General features: G+C 52.9%; 1 protein-coding gene and 1 pseudogene across 4 annotated transcripts in view; both read right to left on the reverse strand.

Moving 5' to 3' along the window:
* The window catches only part of DIP2C (disco interacting protein 2 homolog C), a 432,829-nt gene that overhangs the window by 352,671 nt on the left and 63,806 nt on the right, over positions 1-16,352 (reverse strand). The window lies entirely within an intron of this gene.
* LOC134731078 (uncharacterized) lies at positions 13,731-14,331 on the reverse strand (annotated as a pseudogene).

Consider the following 16,352-nt stretch of genomic DNA (forward strand, 5'->3'; position numbering starts at 1 on the left):
TGAAAATATGTACATATATTATGTATCAACAAAAGCAAAAATAAACCAATGACAGAATCGTTTGCGAAGCAAGTGCAGGTAAGAAGAACGGGGAGCCAGACATGGTGTGGCTGTGTGTCCCCACCCAAATCTCATGCTGAACTGTAACCCCCAGTGTTGGAGGTGGGCCCTGGTGGGAGGTGACTGACTCATGGGGGTGGTTTCTAACCCCCCAGTGTTGGAGGTGGGCCCTGGTGGGAGGTGATTGACTCATGGGGGTGGTTTCTAACCCCCGACCTCCCCCGTGTTGGAGGTGGGCCCTGGTGGGAGGTGACTGACTCACGGGGGTAGTTTCTAACCCCTAGTGTTGGAGGTAGGCCCTGGTGGGAGGTGATTGACTCATGGGGGTGGTTTCTAACCCCCAGTGTTGGAGGTGGGACTTGGTGGGAGGTGACTCATGGGGGTGCTTTCTAACCCCCCAGTGTTGGAGGTGGGCCCTGGTGGGAGGTGATTGACTCATGGGGGTGGTTTCTAACCCCCCACCTCCCCGTGTTGGAGGTGGGCCCTGGTGGGAGGTGATTGACTCATGAGGGAGGTTTCTAATGGTTTAGCACAATCCCCCAAGTGCTGTCTCATGATAGTTCTCATGAGATCTGGTTGTTTGAAAGTGCATGGCACCTTCCCCTTCACACTCTCTTTCCGGCCATGTAAAGATGTGACTGCCTCCCCTTCACCTTCCACCCTGATTGTAAGTTTCCCCAGATGTAGAAGCCTGTACAGCCCACAGAACAGTATGCCGATTAAACCTTTTTTCCTTATTACCCAGCCTCAGGTAGTTCTTTATAGCAGGGGAAGAATAGCACAGGCCGCAGGACCAGCAATGTTTTCCTTCTACCCAGCGGCCATCAAGGTCCCGCACTCTAGCTGGTTTTCCGAAGCCTTTGCCAGAACACAGACTGTTTTTGGGAAAGTAACTTTCCCCATCTCTGGCAAACCAGATGGGGCATCCTATTTGTCTCTTACCACCTTTCTCAGAGAAACCCCACCTCTGAAACAGCCTCCCACGAGGGGCCTCTTTAGCAGCAGCAAAGCTGAGCATTCCTTGCACTTCCCTTCCTCTGAACAATTAAACATCTTAAGCTTCAACATGTTGAAACCTCGTCTCTACTAATACAAAAATGAGCCAGCCATGGTGGCGGGCACTTATAATCCCAGCTACTCAGGAGGCTGAGGCAGGAGAATGGCGTGAACCCAGGAGGCGAGGTTGCAGTGAGCCAAGATCTCACCACTGCACTCCAGCCTGGGCAACACTGCAAGACTCCGTATCAAAAAAAAAAAAAATAAACCAATACACCCACTTAATTCTTCACCAATGTCAAATATATCAGCTAAAAGAAAAATAATATGAAAGCATGTGTTTACATTTCAATGTTGAATTTAACTGTATCTTTTAAGAAGATATGAAGATGGAAAGAAGTTCCCCAAGGATGGAAGGAGAAAAAGCACAGTTAAGGAAGTTTTAAAACCTGAGGAGAAAAACAAGTGTGGGGTAAGACCTCAAGGCAAAATTTTTCTTTGCACTTTGATTTCAAAAGAACAGAGATGCCCAAAATATGAACCCTCCCATCTGCATCTTATATTCCTCTACGTCCTTTGAAAGGCTGGAGATGGGATCCCAGCTTCCAAAGAGCCCGGCCACAGCTCACATCAGGTGGCATCTTTCACAGCCGTTTACTCCGCCGACTGTGTCTAGAGAGCTCTGTGGCCCAATTTACACAAAAAGGTCCTAATTTACACCCATGTTCATTGCTTTGAACAGAGTCTCAAGAAATTAGACAAATATTGACGCTCCACAGAAGCAAGTATTCTCTTCCGAAAAGTCAAGAAGTGTCAGGTTCCCATGAGCCAAGCAGCTTGGTTACGGAAAGCACTGGCTGACTTGCTGGTTTACTGTTAAATGCATTTAAAATTTTAAGTGATCCGGCCCCCCTCCCAGTGGGCGTGCACATTGAGCTGGCTGCAGCAGTGATGAACGCTGACCACGTTCTTTCCTGCGGTTTTGCTTCAAGCAGAGCATCCCATACCCAGGAAGAGGTCACAGGACAGCACGGCCCAAGGTCTAGGACCGTTCTAAGGAGAGCCACAGGCTGACTGCCTCGTCCGCAAAAAACAGTCACTCATTTCAGGGGAAACTACCAGAGTTCATAACATGTGAATTTTTAGAATTCAGATTTCTAATTTCATCCCATTAGAACTTTTGAAGAACAGATGTGCACCTGCTCCAAGCCAATGAGAGGACGCTCAGACAGTCCCTTACAGGTCCTTGGCCTCCGCCTCCCACCTAGAAAACGTCAGCTAGAGCCGATCACAGTGCAGTGCGATTTTCTATAAATAATGTGCACGCCTGCATCTGAGCTGAGATGTGAATGTCTGGAATGTGCCTGCCAGGCCCGGGAGGAACTGCAGCAGCTGTGGACACAAGCCCACTAAGGAATCTGATTTGGAGGGAACTCAAGGCACCTAAAACTGGTTCCACTGGTTTTTCTTGGCAAGGCTTGACCAGGCAAACAACTGCATTCGTCTCCACCCTGGATATATGCGATTCCCTACCTCTCAATAATTGTCACTGTTTCTAATTCACAGTAATTGGGATGGGGACTTAACAGCAGGTAATTAGAGCAATTGCAGAATTTGCTACTGAATTACAATGGCACAGATTCCTGAGAATGGAAGAACTGTTGCCCAGGAATGGAGTTCAACAGATCCTCCCCACACCCTGGGAAACATGGCATTTCGCACCCCTGCTTTGGTCCCCCAGCCACCCTCCTGATCTCAACGGGTCTTCCCTGTGCCCCGGGAAACATGGCGTTTCCACGCACCCCTGCTTTGGTTCCCCGGCCACCCTCCTGATCTCGGCCATCTGATGGCATCACTCCCCACAGCTGGAAACACCTGACCTCTTGTCACCCTCCCATCTGCCCTGCCTTCCTCCAGCCCGGGATATTCAGGGATACCCACATACAGGACCAGGAAACCAGGCATTATCCTAAACCAGTGCCTGCATTCAACGTCCTCCATGGCAGGACAGTCACCAACAGCCAACGCTCCCAGAACCTTCCACCTCAAAACAGGCACACATCTGGATTCAAGCTGACAACACTGCATTCTCTTTGCCATGCACACATGGAGGCATGTCAGGTTCCACCTAAAGGTATCACTGGGTTCCACGCTGGCTAGGAGCCCAAGCCGAGTCACACTTGGTGATCTCAATTCACCATCCACAGAGAGAAGCCTGCAGTTTTCCTCCAGTGTACAGTGTGGATGATGGGTGCATTTCCCCTCGAGACTCGGAGATGGGAGCCTGGCCAAGGAGGCCAGAGTCACCCCAGCCCCCGCCAGGCCTGGACATGCACCTCTCTGTCTGCACACAGTACCCAAGTCTAGCAGTGCCGGCTCTGTGGTGGGATCCGTCTCGGCCTGCAGAGGACCCGGGGCACAGGAACCGTGCAGCCTGGCTGCAGCCAGAGGCCTAAGGGATCCCCACGAGGCTCTCCAGCCAAGGTGCCCTCACCACAGGCACAGCCGTGCAAGAGAACTGCCTGCTGAACTGGAAACGTCCCAATCTGCTTGGCCGACACAGAAAAACAGCCACCTACAGCTGCTGAGCCCCGAAACATGGCCACTGGGCCTGAAGGGCTGAGTCTTGAATGTGATCTATAAAGTTCCTTTCAAGTGTGTTTAGCTGTGTAATCAAATCTTTATTCTAATGAAATTTAAAGGAGCCTCTGGCTATGGGCTCCCTTGCCGGGCATCGCGGCTCCAGGGAGTAGGTATGGGAAGGAAAGGCCCAGAGCCTCTCTGCATTCTCCACGCTGATTCAACACGTCATCATAAGGAAAAGCACTCCAGCAGGAGGGGTGTGCATGGGAAGAACTGGGTTGGCCCTGACACAAGCGTGACCCCCATGGCATCACAGCTGCCTCAGCCAAGAGGCAAGAGACAATGACACCCACCTGGACAGGCCACCGGATGTGATGACACAGCCCAAGCGCTGGTCCCACACCAGCCAGAGACCACCAGCTGCTCGTCCCATGTGAAACAGGCAGCTCTGTCCCAAGCCCTCATTAAGAAAGGAGAATTAAGGAAGCAATTCCCGTGATTCCCACGACACACGTGACACTTCTCGGAGAGACAGACACAGGCCTCACTGTGAAAGTGCAGAGGACGGTGCGGTCCCTAGGTGGGCTGCTTCTCCCAACGATCGGGGAAGAAACCAGATCTGTTTCCCTGTAGGAAAATCATTGGTACCGTGATAAGACAGAAGGTGGCTGATGTTATCAAATCACCAAGCACTGCATGGCTGCTTCTGCAAGGAGGGCCTGGAAACTCGCAGCCACCCGCATAGGGGCCACGGTGTTTACAATGGAGACACAGGTGACTATGAGGTCTGGCTTCCTCAGGGACGCTAAATTTGAACTTTCGCCACTGAGGAATCAGTCATTTACAATCACTCACCCTCAATGCAGAAGAGGGCTCAAGACACTGCACCACACCAACTCTCAGGGTTAGGGTCAGAGTCATCAAATTCACCAGTTTTACAAAACGTCTATTTACTTCGGATGCCAGAAGAGATGTAGGTTCATACACACATACACACACACACACACACACACACACACACACACCCCACACAGGGTTTGCTTAGCCTCTTCACCAGCGCATTTCACTGACAGATGACACATTCATGCCTCATCCATGGCAACACAGAAACCCACTTGGAAGACAGCCACTCCCACCAAGCTTCTTGACTTTAGTGTTTAAAATCTGCGTCTCATGCATGAGATTACACTCCTCCGAACAGACATTGCGCCTGTGTCATTTCACCCAAAAGGGCTTTAGGAAACGACACGCAGCCCAGATGCCAGAGGTTGCCGGCCGTCTTACTCTAGCCTGATTCCTTTGTGCCTGTAGGGAGGCTCCACAGATACAGCCCGCTCACATTAATGACCACATGAGAAGCTCAGACCATAGACAAACTCAGTGCTGCATTTTTCCACATTTATCACCCTTTTCTTTGTTTTATCCTGAAGACGCTGAGAAAGGCTGGGGCAGATCTCCTCCTTGAGTGTAATGACTCCAGGCACTTCTCTTCACCCAGGTCATCCCTCAGTCACACACACTTGAGAAACGAAAGCAATTCTGTTCTCTTCACTCTGGGTTCCAAGTACTAAATTCCTCCATTTTATCAATTAGATTATCAAGCAGCCGTTTGTAATCTGGACCGCAATCCGATACAAAATTTAAAGCTAATTTAGGTGGCGGTAATAGCTCCTATTTACATTACAGACAAGCATGAATGAAAACTTTAATCTGTGTTTACTGTCCATGGGACCCATTTTGTAAACAAACCAATTATTCAAGCAAGGATTGTCTTCAGTCAGACGCAAATTAATTTGCTTTGTTCATAAAAGATTTTCTTATTTTAGGAATTTTTAAATCCATGGTCTGCATTTCCCAAGCCTGTCTCTGCACAGCGGGACTTCCCAGGGCATCCCATCAGCAGGCCCACTGAACAGAATAAGCAGGCAGCCCCCAGACCAGGAATCAAGTCTGAGCCCCAACAGCCCCTCGCCCAGCCAGGGCTTCCTCACCAGCACAGCACCCAGAGGTCTGCCAGGTTTAATGCCACGTGTGCGTGGAGAGCAGTGTGGGAAGGACCACAGTGGACATTCTACAAATGCAAATTCCCTCCTGGAACAGCCCAGCAACCCTCTGTACCTTCCTCAAAGTACCCAGGCCAGGCAAGCAGAGAGTCTAATGGGGTGCCTAGGAATCAGCATTTAACACGATTCTGATGAATAAAAATATTTGAGAGCCACGCCCATCAGCGAGAGGCCGCCGTGGCCTCTACTCATTTGCAGACTCTGAAAAGACAGATTCAGGTAACAGGCCAGACAGGACAAGGATGGGGAGGTGGAGGGCAAATTCCATGGACCACCAACCACCCCCCATCCCCACTGAGACTCCATGATTTAAGGAAAGACAAAGCCAGGGAGGGACTGAGATTTCACATAAAATGCACAGCACATGGCTAAGGGCCAAGGTTGGGCAAGCCAGGAGCACACAACGGGGTTCACAGGCCCAGAGGTGCCCCCACACCCAGACCCCATGCAGACCTCCCATGCACTGCCTCTGTGCCTCCCGCCCCTACTGTGTTGGTTTCTCAGCCGCCCCCTGAAATACACGACCTCCGCCCCCCACTACCGCACATGCCTCTCTACAAACTTGGGGGACTGCAAATAGCAGTGGGGTAAGAGCTGGGCTCTGGGGCCAACGTCCTGGCTGAGACACTAGTTCCACCCCACTCAGCTGTGATGTGAGCCCCTGAGATTTCTCAAATGTGAGATGAGAGTGGTAACTGAACCCACTTCCCAGGGCGGCTGTGGAGACTGAGACCACACATGGCCATATCACGGCATCCAGCACACGTGGGACCCTAGCTGTGTTGCCCCTGACGGGAATCCTTCTATGCCCCCTCTGCCACCAGGGCCAACTCCCAACAGTAGCTGTGGAGGGCGTGTCCTCTATTCCCACTCCACCCACCTCCCATTGCTCCACGCAGTGACCTGCCATGCAGCGGCCACCAGCAAACCCAGCCCCACTATCCAGGCTCCTGTGGATACCACCACCCCCCCACACACACCCCCACCCCCACCCCTGCTTGGGGCGTCTTCCACTTGCGGTTCCGAAGGAGGCTGAGAAACCACCCTCAAGGGCGCTCACCTGTTCCTTGTTGCACGTAATGACCTGCCACGCAGGCAACCAGCAAACCCAGCTCCACCATCCAGGCTCTGGTGGGTAACCGCCCCCCCGCCCCAGGTGTCTGGGAGGCTCAAAAACTACCCTCCAAGGGCACTCATCTGTTCCTTATTGCACTAATACCTCGTTTACAGAAATCCACTTTGACTTCCCCACGCTGCAGGTGTGACAATTTAGGAATCCTGCTTGCTTGTGAGCTCCAAGAGCTTGAGGTCACGTCCACCTCACCAGCATCCCAGGACCCAGTACTGTCCCACTCTGTGATTGTGTGTTTAAAATTCCAAAATACTCTTTCAAAATGCTATTGGCATTTGGTCTGCACATAAAATGCTAAAAACCCTCAAGTGAAACAAGTATCTTCAACAGTTTGATTCAATCACGTGAGTTACACATCTGCCAAGTTGTAAAGCCTCATACATTTTTCTGATATTATGTATGGTCAAATGGTTCATTAATATATATTACGAGAATCTCTAAGAAACAGGTTTTTTTCTGGCATTAGATGACCAAAGGAAAACTGGGTTCTGGCTGGCTTGAAGGCCTGGAGAGGCAGACATATCTGCTAAAACACAACCAAGCTCCTTCCCACTGACATGGCCTCGTCCCAGGCCCCTCAGCCAGACGCCTGCAGGCCCCTGGAGGAGCAAGCTGACCTGCCCACATTTCTCAAATGCACAGCTGTCGCTCGCACTGCAGACAGAGCTCAAGGCACGAGCAGGCGCCCACCATGCTAAAAATACCACACAGCGTCCACACCAGGTGACGGTGGCTTTCACTCCATCCCAAAGCTCCATGTATGAATTTACAGTCATGACTACTAAATAATGATTTTTAGACCCTCATGACAGACTGTGTTTGCTTTCATGCAACAAAGTTAAAAGACTATCACTCAGCTACAGCCTCTGAAACCGTGGAATAATTATTTGGGAACAGAGCCTCTGCCAGATCAGGGTAAGTGCTTAGGACAATACCCCGTGACCTCGGTCCACACAGGCACGTGCAGACCAGAGCCGTCCCGCACTGCTCAGCCACACGGCCACGTTCAGGCTGAAGCCGCACCATCGCCAGAAACACTGTCCCTCGCCAAGGTATGCCTGGCTTCTCCCTTTTTCCAGAACTTAACAAAACCTGAAAGGACAGGTCTGTGTAGAAAAACATCAAAAATACTTCCAATTCTTCTTTCCAGCTGAGGCTGCAGGAAGCTCATTTCAGCCCTCACTGTGTTCTGACTGTGGCCTGCTTCCCATAAGAAGAAATAAAATCAGAATTCTAGTCGCTGTCTCCTGAGCTGTGTGGCAGGCGGACATACCTTCAGTTATGTGAGGAAAGGCACGGTGAGCCCCCTTCCTTCAGTAAAACTGCAGTTCCCAGAACACTGATGCCGTCCCCCTAACGCCACTGTGAACACCTGGACAAGTCACATTTCAATACATGCACCTTCATGGGCTAGTTTTACTACTTCTCTATTAAATCACCCCAAACTTAGGGCCCCAAACAACACGAACTTATTTTCTCACATTTCTGGAAACTGGAGTCCAAAACAGGTCCCACCAGCTAACGTCGAGATGTCAGCAGGGCTGGCTCCGGGGAAGCGACCGTCTCCTTGCCTCCCTCAGCCTCTAGAGACTTCCGCATCCCCTGGTCCATATGGCACCCACCGTCTACAGGGCCCACGGCAGCCCTGGCGGCTCCTCAACAGGAAGACGCAGAATGTCGGGAGCCCAGGCTTTATGCCAGGACCAAGCCTACCCACCCTCCCAGCTCCTCACGCACTCCCGTGCGAGCTAATATAGATTCCACTTTAACTAGCGTCACCTGTGCAAGGGGTAAGTGCCCAGCTGTGAACCTGGTTACCCTCACCCACACAGACCCCAGGAATAAACTCATGGGCCATGGACCACTCCACAAGCAATGAGTGACCACCTGCTCGGGGACCTCCATGGCCCAGCAGAGCCCTCTGGTGCCTCCCCGTGGGCCCAGGGACCGGCAGGCTGGGCTCTGCAGCGCCAGAGAGTCCTGGATAAAAATGGCAGCTCCCGTGTTGGGAGGCACCCGCCCGTGGATGGGTTCCCTGTACTTTAAGTAGACCAGGTGGACAAGCTATGCCACTCACGGCTCCATCACTAGAATAACAGCTGCACGTGGCAAGTGCACGGGGTGGCCACCCCTTCAGCCCAGCTGGCTACACTAAGCACATCACCGGCAAGACACCCAATCAGATGCAGCTGCTGGCACAGCCCAGGTGTCGGCCCCCAAGAACATTCTGGATCACAATTCACAGCAGTGATTGCGATCAGGGTCACATGTGGCTGAATGTATTTACGGAGGACGCCACAGCCGATCTGGCTGGACGGAGAGCATTTCCCCTTGTATAGTCTTACAAGGCCATTTTATTTGTGCTTTATTAAATTTTTATGGCTTTTTTCTGCCTACTTTATGGGAGTGTTTCTTGTTCTTACAAATGCAGTGATACTTCAAGCTACAACTATCAATGTGTAAAATTAGTTTGGAAGGCGCCTTATCATTAAACGTTTCACAAGCAAGCAGTCAGAGGCACCTAAACCACAGGCCTGTTTTCTTCTCTGAGCCAAACCTACATTGGACTCAAAGAAAACGGCACACGGAGAGGGGCTGGATCTCCAGCGCCCATTCCTAGGGGGGCCTCCTGAGGGGCAGATACGGAGGGAGAAGCCCTGGGCTATGGCACCGTCATACTAAAGAAAAGTCCATTTGGGTAAATTTAAGCACCAGACAAGAAATTAAGCAAACCATGAAAAGAAACCACTAACCACAGCTTCTCCAAAGCAGAACTAAACTACCTTTAGTTCGAATTGGAAAAGCAGAAGTGATGATCAGGATACAAAAAAATGACAAAGTATCTGAACACGGGAGAATAAACAAGGGCCACTGTCTCTTCCTGTGTCAGTGGGAGCCTCGCATCTAAGCTAGATTTAGAAGGTTGCTACTTTGCACTGAAAGTTATCCCCAACCCTGGTTTGTAAGCAAGTGGAGCAGAACGCTTCAATTATTTCAATGTTTAGTGGTAAAGCTCTGCAACTCTCAAAACCATTTTAATTGGTGTGAATTTTATAGTAACTAAATCTGTCGGCTGGAGTATCTAACGGCTTAACCACGGGGTCATGTGGGAAGATTATTCCAGTTGTTTTTGTTTTTCCCACTAAAGATGCATTTGAATGTTCTTGTAGTTTGCAGTTGGCTGGTTCTGACGTTTGGTCCTGAGGAGGCCCAAGTACCTGGAGAGGAAGAATCTGAAACCTCAAGACACTCGAGTGCAGTTTTCGGAGACGGAGACCCTGACCCAAGGGCCACTGACGGACTCAGCACAGGCACAGGGCCGCCCGACGCAACGGGCCATGTATTCGCCACTTACAAAACAACATAAGCACACACCCCCAGGTGTGCACACACCTTCTGTACACGCTCATCTGTGCCAATATGAGCACACACCCCCAGGTGTGCACACACGCTCTGTACACATCTGTCCCTGCCAACACCCACACACACCCCCAAGGTGTGCACACATGCTCTGTACATGCTCACGAGTCTGTGCCAATATGACCACACACCCCCCAGGGGTACACACATGCTCTGTACGCACTCACGTCTATCTGTGCCAACACCAGCACACACCCCCAGGGGTGCACACATGCTCTGTACGCGCTCACGTCTGTCCATGCCAACACCAGCACACACCCCTGAAGTGTGCACACATGCTCTGTATGTGCTCACGAGTCTGTGCCAATATGAGCACACACCACCCCCGGGGTGCACACACACTCTGTATGTGCTCACGAGTCTGCCAATATGAGCACACAACCCCAGGTGTGCACACACGCTCTGTACGCGCTCACATCTGTCTGTGCCAACACCAGCACACACCCGAGGTGTGCACACACGCTCTGTATGCGCTCACAAGTCTGTGCCAATATGAGCACACACCCCCCAGGGGTGCACACACACTCTGCACATACGTCTGTCCCTGCAGCCTGAGTCTAACAGTCACAGAGAGGAAGAGGAGGAGGAGGAAGGATGCGATGGGCACTGAGGTCCTGGGCCGGCTCCCCTCCCTATCTCGGGGGAGACCCCTCGTGTGATCCTGCCATCACTCACCCTTCCGCCTCCATCCTCCATCCTCCCACGTGGATCAGGAGGACGCCCACTGCACAGAGCTGTGATGAGCATGAACAAAAGACGGCAGGAGCTCACGCCAAGGTGCTGAGCACGGGGCCTACGGAGTGCTGCTTTCTGCTGCGGCTGACATCATCAAACAAGAGGTTGACATGGCTTCCGGAGAGGATGTCATTTGCTGATAAACTGAAACATGTGACCTAGAATCTACCGTGAAGGTCTAAGAACAAACCAACAAACCAAATGGTTTTGTTTTTCAAACACCACAGCCTGTTTTTTCTTTTTTTAAAATGCTCTACCGTGTGTCTAATTTAGTTTAATTTCAAAGTCAGTCCAATAAATACACAAAATCACAGGACTGAGCATGGAGCATTGTTTCACTTTGTGTCCTCCAGCCTTTAGGACACATTAAGGAAAGACATGATTCCAGGATTCCCATTAGAAAGGCTGCCCTGAGGCGCCTGCTGGGGCTGCCAAGTCGCAGCTGTTGATGCTGCCCCCAAGCTGCCTGGATGAAGCGGAAGATTCCGGAAGTCTCTTCTCCTCCACCCCTCGCCCAGGAGAGATGGTAGGGGGAGGGAGGAGGGGGAGGGAGGGAGGAGGGGGGAGAGGGAAGGGAAGGGAGGGAGGGGGAGAGGGAAGGGAGGGAGGGGGAGGGGGAAGGAGGAAGGGGGAGGGAGGGAGGGGGAGAGAAGAAGGGGGAGGGAGGGAGGAGGGGGAGGGAGGGAGGGAAGAGGGGCATGTTCCATCCACCAAAGCAGCTGCATTGCAGTGAGAATGGAAGGCATGTTGCCTCTCAGGACAGCGAGTTCAAGCTGTTTATAACTGTTAGCGTAAACAGTGACCAGCTGAGGACAGGGCTGTAATTGGAGTTGACAACATTTTATTTTCATAGTTGATATCAGGGACCTGGACCTAAAGCACCATGCCTTGCCCTTTCGCCAATGGGCCAATGCCTCTCTATACTTGAGTCCATTTGACTAAATACCCGATATTGACTTGGAATTATGACGTGTAGGATACCCCTTACCACAGTAACGTCAAACTCACGTTCTTCACGTTCTAAATGCAACTTGCTCAGGGACTGGCTTCTAACTCCGGGTGGGAATGTTAAGCTCAGTCCAGTTCAATTCAATAAGCATTTATCAAGAAACTACTAGATCAAGAGCTGTGTTAGACACTGGGTATGGGGTGATGGGGATACGAAGATGTGGAATTAGAGCTCGAGAAGCTCAAATGCTCTCATTTAATTCCCTAATGCAATTACCCAGCTTCAGCCTGATGGTTGTAATGTCTAAATTCACTTTTTCTTTATTCCAATTCTACAGAGCAAAGCATAAATCATCACAGAGGAATGATTCTGTGTTGGAATATTCAGTGCACAGAGAGGAGCATTCTGACAGGCGTGAGACATTGTCACCCTTCCCAGGGAGCCAGTGAGGTGGCTGCACGGAGCACGCGTGTGAAGATTCAGGAGCACGAGCATCAGGTGACAGGAGGGGGCACGGAGGCAGCACCAGATGGATGTGTGCCGAGGGGACGCTGCAGCCGGGCTGGCCAGGGAGGTCACAGGAACGGGCGCAGGCATCTCCCTCCAGCCGCACTTGACAGGAGGGGGCACAGAGGCAGCACCAGACGGATGCCTGCCAAGGGGACGCTGCAGCCGTGCTGGCGAGGGAGGTCACGGGAATGGGCACGGGCGTCTCCCTCCAGCCGCACTTAGGTTTTCATGAGGACGGGTGCAGAGAAGGGGATGAAACCGAAATGCTGTGGGGCTGAGGGGAGGAGGGGAGGGATGCAGGGCTGAGGGCTGAGGGGAGGAGGGGAGGGATGGACACAAGGCCAAGGGGAAGAGGGGAGGGATGCAGGGCTGAGGGGAGGAGGGGAGGGATGCAAGGCTGAGGGGAGGAGGGGAGGGACGCAGGGCCAAGGGCTGAGGGGAGGAGGGGAAGGAAGGATGCAGGGCCGAGGGGAAGAGGGGAGGGATGCAGGGCTGAAGGGAGGAGGGGAGGGACGCAGGGCCGAGGGCTGAGGGGAGGAGGGGAGGGACGGACGCAGGGCCAAGGGGAAGAGGGGAGGGATGCAGGGCTGAGGGGAGCAGGGGAGGGACGCAGGGCCGAGGGCTGGCCACTGCCCCTTGCATCCATGCCCCTATGAATGCTGCCAAAATCAGCCCCAACAGAGAGAAGTGAGGTGGATGAAAGAGGCGGACAGACTTGGCTTCCACAGCATTCACAGATTACACAGTCATTAAAAATTCCTTCTGAGTTTTCATCTAGAAAACTTTGCAAATATATTTAGAGACAAGAGGTCGAAGATGAAGCCAACACAGTTGGGCTCGAACCGCCACCCTGCTCCTTCTCTCTGCACCCAGGACCCGCCCTGAGCCCCTGAGTGCGAGGACTCGGGAACTGCCCAGCCCAAGGGCGCAGCCCCTGACCAGAGAAGGGAGCCGCACGGCAAGGCCCCCAGCACATGGATGGAGGGATCTGTGTTATCTCGGTCCCAGGGTCCCAAGCGGAGAAGGCCTGGGGCTCCCAGCTGAAGTTTTGCTGTCACCTCTGTCACCAAAGTTGAGAAGGACTGAGTGGGACCAAAGCCGGACCTGCCAGCTCCTCGGTGGCTGCAGATGGGGCCCTCACGCTGCAGGTGGGACCGTCTAGGGGAGCCCACAGACAGCGTCAAAAATCACAGCCACAAGTGCTCCAGGGGCCCCAAAACACAAGCACAGCCTGAGGAAGGCAGCGCCCGCTCAGCTCCACATCCAGGCTTTTGTGCCTCACTCAAGAGGCACACAGCACCAGAACACGGCCTTTAAGTGGCTTTCTAGGGTGTACGAACACAAAGTGGGGCCTTGAGTGGCTTGGAAGTCACTCCCACCAGCCCACGGGGGCCCGGGCAGCCCCTCTGGATGTGGCTGGAGTCTCTCCAGGGCGGGCTCCAAAGTCCCACGGAGGAGGCGAGCGTCGGTCTTGCTCTGACCTGAGGCAGCCCCCTGACAAGTATGCTGAATATGCAGGCACACAGCTGGCTGACTCATCTGAAAGGGACCTGCTGAGCCACGAGCCAGGGACGCTTGGAGAGAACCTGACTGACACATGAACCCTCCCCAGGAGCTCACCTGGGGCACCCACGAGAAAACTACGGAAGCTGTGAAGACGGAGGTGTGCATGTGGCCGGGAGAACCCGGGGGGGAGCCGCACTGGGGACGGAGGGGTGGGCCCCACGAGCAAACGAGGGAGGCGCTCGGTGCCCTGAAGGCCCCGCTGCACCCACAGCTGCAGGCCTGGCTGGCGGTGCAACCTTGGCTGCCAGGGCCCAGGAGCATGTGTGTTGGGCAGGAGCTGCCCAGCCCTCCTGGAGCCGCACTATGGGCACCGTCATTTTAGACGCAGGTGCCTAATATTAACGATGACAATCAACCATGCCACCCTGAATTACAGCCGTGTCCTCAGCGGGTCACTGTTTACGCTGACAATTACAAACAGCTTGAACTCACTGTCCCAAGAGGCAACAAGCCCTTCATTATCACGGCCGCAAGCCTCTGCGCAGCCCTCCTCCCCCGCCGCTTCCCGTCGGGGCAACGTGAAGTCCCATGACAGTGACTCAGAGCCAGCACAGTAGCTTCAGTGCAGAAAAAAAATCACAAAAACTCAAATACATCCTAAAAATGGGCAGTTGGTAGGAGCCGATTCCTAAATTAAACACTGTTCGCAGGCTTTCTGGGCTAGCACAGCTCTAATAACAGGCTTACGCTTTCTGCTCCCTGTGAAAGGCGGCGAGGAGGCCGGGCTCTGCCTTCCTGCAGGCTCCGCTACGTGGAGCCTGCCCTGTGGCCTCGGTGGCCTGTGCCAGACAGTGTGACCGTCGCCCACAGGGAACACTCAGCACAGCAGAGCAGGCTCGGGGAAGGACAGAAAGTGACCTCTAGCCTGCAGAAGATGCTAAGCCATGCACGGCCTCACGGGCACTGCGCTTCAATCACGGCCGAAGCAGGAACGAGCTCTTAATAGTTCCAGTAAATGCAAAGGCCGCCCTGGAAAACTGCGTGAACCTTTCTGACTACTCACAGGTGGGGAGCCACTGCCTAAGACACGAAGGTAAAGAAGTAACCTGAAACTGCATATTATAAAACTTACTTTTAAATGAGGGCGCTTAATTTAAAAGACTCCTAAAGAACACTGCATTAGAAAGTGACAGAGTGAAACCATGAGGCTGACCACAGGAGTCCCTGGAAATTTCACCAAATGTTGTGTCAAAAGAGCGTTTTGCAAGCTGGGACACAGAGAACTGCACCTGATGAAATATTCAATTAATCACTTGAGTCCTCCCCACATACGAAGCTATTTACGAAGTGTTCCCAGAAGGTAAAGTGAGCAGGAGGTCTGTGAATACACAAAGAAAGATCCACTTCGTCCGTGGACCACGACAAAAGAAATGTTAATGAGGGCTGACACTAACGAGTGCCGATGACATGCTAGAGTCCAGGCCTCCGTGTGCACCTGTGACAGAGACAGTCAGGGTCTCACTGTCCAGATGGGAAACTGGGGCGGAAACACCAGGGAGCCTGTCCCAGGGTGCAGAGCCAGTGAACAGTGGTTCATACTGGGCCAATCCCAGCTGCCAGGCTCTGGGGCTCCTGGGGACAGAATCCTGTTGACTTCACTCTGGGGTGGGAGGGGCGGCAGCATCCCCCAAAGGCACCTGGAGAAGTGGTGTTACCCTCCATCCCCCATCCTCAGTGTTACCTCCGTCCCCCGTCCCCGGAGTTACCCTCCGTCCCCCGTCCCCGGGGTTACCCTCCATCCCATCCCTGGTGTTGGTCACCATCCTCCTCATCTCCAGGCCCCTCTCCTTGTCCTCCCTCATTTTCCTGTTCACCGAGAGCATGTCACATGACTCTTCCCTTTTCAAGAGGCTCAGCTGCACCCAGAGGCATTCTGGCCTATTCAGGACGGGGGACACACCCTGGGGAAATGCCTGCATGGGGCCAGAAGGGCCTGAGCCCCTCTCACTGTTGCCCAGGAAGGATGGAACACCCCACGGTCACGCCGATCGTCAGGCCCTCTCACTGTTGCCCAGGAAGGATGGAACACCCCACGGTCACGCCGATCGTCAGGCCCTCTCACTGTTGCCCAGGAAGGATGGAACACCCCACGGTCACGCCGATCGTCAGGCAGGATGAAAACATCTGTGTCCAAAATGTTTGTTTCACTACAACTGTTTGGACCATTCGTGAACGAATCAGTTAAATACCAAGAAGGGCCATTCCCATTTATTCTCTGGCTACAGTTTTCCACCCACCAGCAACCGTGCTCCTAGGAATTACTCCTAACGCAGTATCAGCGCCTTGTGCCTTTTAGGAAAACCTCTTTCCCTCCAGCTTGTCCTCCTTCCACAAAAGG

The sequence above is a fragment of the Pan paniscus genome, chromosome 8 (assembly GCF_029289425.2).
Source record: "Pan paniscus chromosome 8, NHGRI_mPanPan1-v2.0_pri, whole genome shotgun sequence".
NCBI lineage: Eukaryota > Metazoa > Chordata > Mammalia > Primates > Hominidae > Pan > Pan paniscus.